The 9323-nt window shown below is 50.3% G+C and overlaps 1 long non-coding RNA gene across 1 annotated transcript in view; it reads right to left on the minus strand.

The window, feature by feature from the left end:
• LOC128627825 (uncharacterized) overlaps positions 1-8880 on the minus strand; it is a 57217-nt gene extending 48337 nt beyond the window's left edge. The window contains exon 1 of the long non-coding RNA XR_008392129.1: positions 8803-8880. This is a non-coding gene — a long non-coding RNA (uncharacterized LOC128627825). The remainder of the gene's footprint in view (positions 1-8802) is intronic.
• Positions 8881-9323: the final 443 nt, after the last annotated feature.

Consider the following 9323-nt stretch of genomic DNA (forward strand, 5'->3'; position numbering starts at 1 on the left):
TAACCTGGTTCAAACCCCAGATCTGCCATTTACGAGCGCCGGGACCTTGGGGGAGTGACTGAGACTCTGTTTCCCACGTGTACAATGCCCACCCCCCGGGGGGCCTCGCCTTCTCTTAGGGCGGGTTGTGAGCCGTGTAGGAGACAGTGCTCCTGGCACTTGGGAGCTGACATTGTTCTCAGAGAAAAGGGTGACTCCCAACCTCTCTGGCTCCTGACGCCAAGGCAGGGCAGAGGTCTCAGTGTGGGGACTAAGCCCCCTGCTTCCCTCGAGCTGCCCACAAACGGCCAGGGCGGAAGCCGTGTCCCTGAGGGAGGGCCTGACCTTAGCCGTCCCGTCTCCACAGCCCACACCGTCTCACCCACAGAAGAAGTATTTAATAAAGGCCCGAACGAAAAGGCCGGAGGTCAGCACGTAAACCACTGCAGAAGCCGGCCTGGCTCACGGAACCCTGAAACACCGCTCCCCAGAAACTCCTCCCCTTTGCCCCAACAAGCGCCTAGTAGGGCCTCTGCTCTGCACCAGGCACCACACTGGGCGCAGCTCGCTGCCTTCAAGGACAGTAGAAGGGACCCGGGGTCTCCCCAGGGCCCCTACCAGCTGCTTCCTACTTTGTACCCCACCAAAAAGGCCCAAACCTACGTGGCTCCAAATGTGAGCTCCTCAAGGTCAGAGACCCTGTCCATTGGTCCAGTGGTCCAGAACGCTGTCGGCCAGCTGGGTTGCTTCCTAACAGAGCCTTGGTTTGCTCGCATAGGCAAATATGCTCAGATAAAAATATGCATCTCCCATGCTCTGGCTGGTGTGGCTCGGTGGATTGAGTGCTGGCCTGTGAACCAAAGGGTCACTGGTTCACTTCCCAGTCAGGGCACATGCCTTGGTTACAGGCCAGGTCCCCAGCTGGGAGTGTGCAAGAGGCAACTAATTGATTGCTTCTTTCATACATCAATGTTCCTCCCCCTCTCTTCCTCCTTCCTTTCCCCCTCCCTAAAAATAAATAAAATTTTTAATAAAAAATGTGCACCTCCTAGACTCCCTTGCAGCTAGCTAGGCCACATGACCCAGTTTTGGCCAATGAGATGGAACTGGGAGTCTCCTACTGGAAATATCCAAGAAATCAGTTGTTTTCCTAGACAAAACAAGGAAATCATCCTTCCCTTTTCCCCAGTCTTCACATCAACTTTCCTTCCTGGAATGCTATTAGGACACCTGAGGTAAAGCAGCCACTTTGTGCCATAAGGATGAAAGCCTCAAGCTAGGGATACTGGAGCCGGAAGCCAAAAGGACATCTCCAGAGGCTGCTGCAGCTCTGACTGACTTCTGCAGGACCACCTGTGTTCTGTGTTTAAGCCACCATGGTTAGGTTACTGTGACTTGCAGAAACCAACTCGTTACCTTGCCATCTCAGAGACCACCATGGTACTCAGAACAGAGCACCTGCTTAATAAACAAGAACGAAGGGTAGAGTGAATGGATGAATGAGGCCAGCCAGACCTCTTAGGCGCCCTATAGCCCTGAGACTGGGGGACCTAAACTATAAACTTGACCCCAAATGGAAAATATTAGACAATTCCATCCAAGTCAGTTCCTGGCCCAGCCCACCCCCGCCCCGGGCCACACTGTGTGACCCTGAGCAAGGGCCTTTCTCTCTCTGGGCCTGTTTTCCTGTCTGAGAAAGGAGTTTGTGGGATTTGCTGGTCTTTGTGGTGGTCTACAAGGGGAGCAGCCCGATTCACGGGCAGTGGCCCCCGTGAATCTTCTTGCTTTTCTTTCTGCTTGCGGAGGAAGGAGCTCCTCCCACCTCCAAGTCCAAATCTCACAGAGGGGACAACGAAGCCCAGGTTGGGGACTGTCTGGGAAGGGCTGGCCTTGGCGAGCTCACTTCCCCTGCCAAGCGCTGTGTGTCATCTCCCCAAATCCGCACATGCCCCGAACTGGCGTGTTCCTATTACCACTAAGGAACAAATGAGGAAAGCAAGGTTCAGGGTTACAGAGCTTGGCCTAATCTACAGGGAGAGAATGAGGCAGGGAGGGCAAGGACCAGAGAGCTGAAAAGGGATGAAGCCAGGCATGACTGCGATCCCCAGGTATGGGGTCCCAGTCAACAGGCCGGACCTCCGTCTTTCTGCCTCCAAAGCACTGAATCCCTGTCCCAGAAGGAGCTGGCCACCGATGAGGGAGAAGGACAGGACAGGTGGTCACCTGTATGAACCCAGCCCATGGGGTATTTCCTAAGCAGAGATGCTCAGAGACACGGAGACAAAGAGAAGTGAATGGTTCTGGTGGGGACATCAAGAAAGGCTTCCTGGAGGAAGCAGCATTGGAAGGAGACATGCTGAAGACATTGTAGTTCACACCCAAAGAACCCACAGGAGGGCTGGATGCTCGCTCCACCGTGTTCTCTGAGTGTGGGAGGGAGGCTGACGGTGGAGGCAGAGTGCCCGTGACTGTTCCCCCCATCAGACCATGTGCCCCTCCAGAGTCTTCCTCAGGACCTGGCACTGACCAGGGCTCAGGGGAGGCTGCAGTCTGGCCACTGCAGATGTGACTGAGGAGGAGCAAGTTCAGGAGGCTGGATGAGACTCAGCCGGGTCCCAGGGCACCTCGGGTGGGCAGGGAATGAAGGCAGACACTCTGCAAGCGCCCCGGCAGGGCACACAAGGTGCTTCCCCCCACATGGGCGCTCCCCAGTCCTGCCTCTCCCACCTCCGGAACCCATGACACTCCCACTGGCCCGGGGAATCCCCAGCAGCCCCAGGGAGGCAGGAAGTGCTGGCTCACAGGGGAGGCCAGAGGGGGGTCTGGGAGGGCAGGGCATGACTCAGATTAGTCAGTATGACTCCACCCTCCCTCCCAAGAGCTACATGATGAACAAGCCCCTGGGAAGTTCTGAGGTGCAGTCACGTTTGCAAACCCCTGGCTGAACCTGTGCAGACCTCAGTTTCCCTATCTGGAAAATGGGAGAGTAAAAGTCCCCCCACCCCACCTCCAGAGCATAGCTGTGATGATGGTGAGTTTGTCACAGGGGAAGAGCCCTGCGAAGAAATGATGGTGACCGTTATGCCACACACTGGACCAGTTACCAGCCAGAGCAATGAGGCAACAGCCCAGACCTCATCACAGACCAGGAAATGGCCCAGAGATGGTGCCAAAAGCTGGAGGGTCATTTTATTCGTGAAAAGCTCGTCGTAACCAGAGTCCTTCAGTATCTCCCAGGTCATTTTTTAATGCAAATGTTATCAACAAATTGGACAGCCTCATGCAGTAATTAGCAGTGGGGAAATCAGAAAAGTGAATAAACCAAAAATCAGCCTTCTCCCCTACCAAACATGCCCAGCAGGAGTCAAACATTAACCAACCACTCCTTCCACCGGACCTCCTGTTTGCAGGATTCACATATGTTTGTTACAACCAACACTGCAGGAGCCAACCCACAGAACCCATCTCCTCAGAAGAGCCCAAGTCCCTGACAGAGCAGACACCTGGCTGGGCGGGACTGTGGGCAGTTTTCTCTTAGAACAAAAGCACCCCAATTTTCAGTTATTTGTATATAATCCCAAGGAACAGAGGTGGGGGTGAGTGATTCATTTTGCCTGGACTGCCAGCAGCTGGAGCTGTCTAAAACTTGCACTCTTGTGAATAATAATCCCATGGTGCATTTAAATAATGATTGTGGTGTTCAGGTACAAAGACAATTTCAACAAATTCCGAAGTAAAACCCATTCTCAACACTGTAAAATAAAAGTTTTAAATGAATAGCTAGAGTTTTGTTTTCTTTTTTTTTACTCTAACTTGGTGGAAATTTTTAAAACTTCCAAATAAGTTAAACTGAAGAGGAAATTCAAAGGAAATTACATTCTACTTAGACATTTCATACCATTTGGACATTAAATAAAATGAGAGCAATGGATACTAAAACTTAGAGGGTGCAGCCAAAGCGACACTGAAAGGAAAATTCATATCCATAAATATACCTAAAATATATTACATTCTTAAGAAATTCTTTTAACAGAAAATCAGCTTACCCATCAAACAGCCTTCAAATAAGGGGAGAAATTTTTGTCTAATTGTCTTACCAAGTTTCCTTATAGCTCATACAACAGAAAGATTGCTAATACATGGTTTTCTTCCTCAAACCTCTCCATCTCCAATGTGAGATGTAAGGTGATGAAGTTCCAGCAGTAGCAGAGATGTGTGGGCACACACTAAGCTTACTATCTCCATTAGACAGATAAAGAAGGCAAGCCAGAGAAAGTCTACAATGCCTACAGAGAACCCTCACCCCCTGTTCTGTTCTCATTACTGGCTGCCTTTAGCTGAAGCCTTCAGATAAGCACTAGATAGGGTGTATACGGAGGCCAAAATTCTTGGCCCTGGTTCTTCTACTCATTAGCTGTGCGACCCTCAATCAAGTCATTTAACACTTCTGCAGTAGTCAGTGTTTGCCATAGTGATGCTGTATAACAAACAGCCTCAAATTCTCAGAGGCTTCCTGTGCAAATATTTCATCTCATATCCACTGCTCTCTAGGTTGAGTGCAATTGGTTGGCCTAGCTGGACTCAACTAGGTAGCTCTGTTTCAGGCTATGAGTCAGTTGAACTTCACTCCAGGTTGTGGGTTGGGGTCAGTGCACCCCATGTGTCTCCATATTTCTTTCAGATCAGAACCTAAATGGAATACGTTCTGCCATGACAGATCATAAATCTGCAAGACATTGAACAGAAACATGCTGTTTCCTAAGGCCTCCTCTTAAGAGACATCCTGTCTCTTCTGCCCACCGCCTATTGGCCAAAGCAAGTCATGTGGCCAAGGCCAAAGCCGTGGGGCAGGAAAATTTATTCTGCCCCAAGGATACAGGGAGTGAATAATTCTGAACAGTAATTCAATCTATCCTTTCTTTGCCTCCATTTTCTTGTCTGTAAAATGGGGTTGATGAAAATCCTACGTCATAAGAACAAAAGTAAGCTTTGCCCTAACCTGTCTGTACATGAACCCTGTGCTGGTTGGCTTTGGACTTGGGTTAGGTCCCACACCTGCCTTGTGCGGGGATGGAGTTGCCAGGCTTACAGCTGGGGATGGCCCCAAGGCCACCTGAACCCCAGTCTACCCTGGGATGGAGAAGAGTTAGACCCTGTGTTGGGAACTTCTGCATGAAGCCCACTACCAGTATTAAACACATTCTTGTTAGCCATCAAATACCCTTTCTAAGTTCCCACCAGCCAGGCTCTCAAGTGCTGTGAGCGAGGCTGGCATCACTAATTTCACCAGCTGCCTTTTCAGCTTCATCAGTATCTTGGGTCCTTTTGGGCAAAGACTAGCCCGGTGGGCATCTGCATCCAGAACCCTGGAGGACAAGGACCTCTAACAGACTCACTTCAAGGTTTGAGCTCAGAAAGGTTCCCCAATCAGTCGGCCTCATTTTCAAAACCACGAGGAAGCCAAAAGCAGCAGAGTAGAGTCATGAAGCATTTGGGTTTCGGAGACAAAAAGGCTTGTCGATTTCAAACCCCAGCTCTGCCACTTTCTGATGCAGGCGAGCTCCGTGCACTGCAGTTCCCTCACCTGAGCGATGGGACCAACGCCTGCATTGCAGGTGGGCGTCTGCTGTAGGACTGCACCCAGTGGGAACCCCAGTGCTTCCTGTGAGTGCGTCTAGAAAAGCTCTGATCTCCTCATCTGTAAATCGGGGGTTATACAAGCTGCCTGATGGGGTCCATAAGACACCATGCAGTGGGCCACCGAGCGCAGTGCCTAGTACTTACTCAGTGCTCAAGAATGAATGCTTCCTTTCTCTTCCCTGTGACCCTGAACATACCAGAGCTTTCCTTAATCAACACGGGAAGGAACTAGTCACTAATGTGGAAGGGAAGATTATGTTGTGTGATACGCATTATAAATGTTATAGTCCAACCAACAAAATACCAGACTCTGTCAAATCTAAGATGTTACCGATGGCAAGACACAGCCCCACTTCAGAGATGTTAGAAATGAAGTGAGGGAGCACCTTAGAGTAGATTAAATTCAGTATGTGGTATTACAGGTGGGAAATTCAGGTGTGCTTTCGTTGGACTGAATGGTGTCTGATTTCACTACCTTGGGATGGCCTTGCCTCCCTGCGCATATCGCATGGCATTGGAGAGCGGACTGTCCTCCCCCCCTCTAATGTCCTGTTTAGCACACAGTAGGTGTTCAATGGACATCTGCTGAAAGAATGACCCAATCTATCCTTCCACTCATCAAAGATACCATGAATGAATCAACAATGAATGGCGCTTGTTGATTTAAAAACGGTGCTCACCAGTAGGGGAGGGGCAAGACTGGTTAAAACATATTTTTCTTTTCAAGAGGGACTTCCATGCTAGATGGATGTTAATATATATTATTATTAATATATTATAATAATGTCATACATTATGTATATGTTAATGTTACATGTGTAATGTGTATGTGTTGATATATGTTAATGCTGTATTACATATTATATTTTGTGTTATAATAATATCTACATTAACATCCATCTAGCATGTGTGAGAGAGGAATGGGCGTGACGATAACTGCACCTCAGTCAGAGTTCTATCAGGAGGATTTCACCAGGCAATTCATATAAAGAACTTAGTGGCTAGTGCACAGTAAGTGCTTAATGTGTGTATGTGTATGTATTCAAAGATTTTATTTACTTATTTTTAGAGAGAGGGGAAGAGAAGGAGACAGAGAAAAAGAGAAACATCAATGTGCGAGAAACAGTTGCCTCTCTCACGCCCCCACCTGGGCACCTGGCCCGCAACCCAGGCATGTGCCCTGACCGGGACTCAAACCTTTCGGTTCACAGGCTGGTGCTCAATCCACTGAGCCACAGGAGCCAGGGCTGAAATATATTTTGTACATATCTGATACATGCAAAGCTAATTCAGTTGTCCATCAAGACCTTTTCAAGACACATTTGTTCAGTGAACAGACAGTAGTGGGTATCCATTATCTGCTGGGGACAAAGAAACTGCCAAGCACAGAGGCTATGGCCCTGCCCTACAAAACTGTATCTACTGAATCTAGCCATTTGCCTCCAGAGAGCACCTGAGGACTACATTTCCCAGCCTCCCTTGCAGCTAGGCCATACCATGTGACTCCAGTCTGGCCAATGGAAGGGAGACATGCCTATTCTGGCTTCACCAGAAAACATCTTGCTGCATCATCCTTGTACTAGCTCTACCTTCCACACCTGCAAAGCCAGAAGCAAAAAAATTTTGGATGGTGGAACCGACAATGGGAGGGGTTTGGAGGAAAGCTCTCTAACCCACACTGCACCGCTATGTGAGAAAAAAGAGACTTTTTATGGAGTCAAGTCTCTAAGATTTCAGGAGTTATTTGTTACTGCAATAGAGCATCACCCAACTCACACAGATTTTTATAGAAATCACTCCCATTTTCTTATGAATAAGACTGAAGGTGTCCTCACTGGCAAGGAGGAAAACCAGGCACTGAGAAGGGACCCCACCACAAGGAAGGCTGAAGGCCGCAGAAAGGGGAGAGGAGACTCCATGCTGGGGCCAGGGCTAGAGGCCAAAGCACCCTCCCGACCCTGAGTGCTAACAGCAGGGCGGTCAGGTAACCCGGAACAGCACCGAAGGTTCTTGGGTCCTCAGGGACAGAAGAGGCCACCTGCTTCCTTCCGCCGTCTGCCTCCGCAGGCACCGGTACTGAAAGCGCAGGAAGGCAGAGAAGTCTACACAGCAGTCAGTATGAGCGGTGAGGCCCTCACTCTGGGCCTCCGCCTCCTGGTCTGGGAAGTGGGCGTGACGATAACTGCACCTGAGTCAGAGGTCAATCACGAGGACCCAATCAGGCGGCTCATATAAAGAACGTAGTGGCTAGTGCACAGTAAATGCCCAATAAATGGCTAAGGGGAGGGCACCGGGAGCCACCGCCAAGGACACAAGGTAGAGAGCCCCACTTTGCTCCATCCTGGGGTCAGTCCCGGAAGAAGGCTCTGCCCACCGCCCCTCCACCCCCCGCAGCACAAACCACTAGGTTGCCCCTCCCGTCAGCCAGACTCATGCCAGCCCTTTTGAGGTCACAGGCCGGGGTCCTGCCCTCCTTTCCATCCCTCCTGAGGCCAGAGCTGCAACTTGGGACAACTCACCCAGCCCTCTGTGTGTGTGTGTGTGTGTGTGTGTGTGTGTGTGTGAGAGAGAGAGAGAGAGAGAGAGAGAGAGAGAGAGATGGAGCAGGCCATGTGCATAGCAGCGGAAAGAGCTGACCCGAAAGTCCTAGGTGAACCTTGTCCCCCCTCCTCGCCACTCGTCATGGGCGGAGCCTGCGCAGAAGCTTCCTGCTCCCATGCCTCAGTTGATGTGTCTGAATGACAAAGGGGACAGCCCCTGGGCCCGCAAGGGCCTGGGTCGGGTCCCTGAGGACAGGGGCGTCGAGAGCCCTGCCAGGTGTCCTCCCACCAGCACACGGTCCAGAACTGAAATCCTCTTTGGCCCCAGTGTTTAAAAAATGAGTTGAGGACAATCAGTACTCACTGGGCTGTCTCTAGCTCATTCTCTCTTCACACACGCACATAAGACGACTTTTTTTTTTTTTTAAGAAATGCTCTCAAAATAAAAGCCAAAACCCTGCTTTGTTCCACATCAGCAGTATCAAAACTCCACCTGCGGTGGGAAGCAGGGGACAACCTATGCGCAGGACAGACCACTGGAGAAGCCGGGTTCAGCGGGGCGGGAATGGTCCCCTCCCCCAGTCCCCTGGTCACTTCCTTTATCGCCCTCCCTGCGGCCTTGTTTGTTTATCTGCTTACTTACTCCTGTTTGCTTCACATCCGGTCGGGAATGCAAGATTCGTGGCTCCACAAGCTGAAGCAGAGCCTGGTACACAGCGGCACCTGATACTTGCGGAAGAACACGAGGTTGAGGGAGTAAGTGAAACCTTGAGTGAATGGACAAAAGAGCAGGGGCGGGGCAGAGCTGGTCAAGGATGGAGCTTTCCCTCCATCAGACCAGAGGCTGGCCCTGTCCTGTGGTCAGGAGATGCGTGACCCCAGAACTTGTCTCCTCTGGGCCTCAGTGTCCTGAACTGTGACATAGGAATTATATTACTCCCCACCAGTTGGGTGGTTTTGAGCATTAATGAAAAATCTCTGTGAAACAATTCTGTGTCTGGCACAATGGTCTGTAGTTTTATTCACTGAGTGGGAAGGTGGGGGAGGCAGGCGGCACACACATCAGCTACCACCACTCAAATGAGAGAAAAGAAATTCTAAGATTCAGTCCCTAAGATCCAAGGAACTTCTCCTTAGAAACACCCAGCTGAACCCAGTGTAGGG

This window comes from Artibeus jamaicensis, unplaced genomic scaffold (genome assembly GCF_021234435.1).
Source record: "Artibeus jamaicensis isolate MK-2021 breed Jamaican fruit bat unplaced genomic scaffold, CSHL_Jam_final contig_471, whole genome shotgun sequence".
Taxonomy (NCBI): Eukaryota; Metazoa; Chordata; class Mammalia; order Chiroptera; family Phyllostomidae; genus Artibeus; species Artibeus jamaicensis.